Below are 1,012 nucleotides of genomic sequence, written 5' to 3'. Positions count from 1 at the left end.
GACTGGTTTGGCTATTTTGAATCAGACAACCATATGGTCTACTATGCCAAGAATGACAAATTGAAGAGGAATGGTGTGGCATTCATCATCACAAAGAATGTTTCAAAATGTATCCTGAGGTACAGTGCTGTCAGTGATAGGATAATATCCATATATCTACAAGGAAGAACAATTAATACTACTATAATTCAAATTACATACCAACCACCAAAGCCAAAGATAAGGAAATTGAAGATTTTTACCTTCTGCAGTCTGAAATTGACCAGACATGGAATCAAGATGCATTGATTTTTACTGGAGATTGGAATGTGAAAGTTGGAAACAAAGAAGACTCAGTAGTTGGAAAATTTGGCTTTGGTGATAGAAATGACTCTAGAGATCACATGATTGAATTTTGCAAGCCCAACAAGTTATTTATTGCAAATACCTTTTTTAAACAACATAAATGGTGGCTATGTACATGAACCTTGCCCGATGTAATACACAGGAATGAGATAAACTACATCTGTGGAAAGAGCAGATGGATAAGCTCAATATATTCAGCCAAAACAAAGCTAATAGCTGACTGTGGAATAGACCATCAATTGTTCACATGCAAGTTCAAGTTGAAGCTGAAGACACTTAAAACAAGTCCAAAACCAAACCAAACAGGAGCTCTGGTGGGTCCATGAGAGCCAAGAGGACCTTGATTATATCCTTCCTGAATTTAGAGACCATCTGAGGAACAGATTTGACACTTTGAACAGCAATGACTGAAAACCAGATGACATCAAGAACATGCATGAAGAAAGCAAAAGATCATTAAAAAGACAGGAAAGGAAGAAAAGACCAAAATGTATATCAAAAGAGACTGTGAAATTTGCTCTTGAATGGAGATTAGCTAAAACAAATGGAAGAAATGACAAGATGAAAGAACTGAACAGACAACTTCAAAGAGCAGCTTGAGAGGACAAAGGCAATTATTGTAATGAAATGTGCAAAGACCTGGAGATAGAAAACCAGCAAGGAAGAA

Source organism: Orycteropus afer, unplaced genomic scaffold (genome assembly GCF_000298275.1).
Source record: "Orycteropus afer afer isolate SDZICR_OR568_19922 unplaced genomic scaffold, OryAfe1.0 scaffold01035, whole genome shotgun sequence".
NCBI classification, from domain to species: Eukaryota; Metazoa; Chordata; class Mammalia; order Tubulidentata; family Orycteropodidae; genus Orycteropus; species Orycteropus afer.
Note: the sequence above shows the minus strand (reverse complement) of the source record.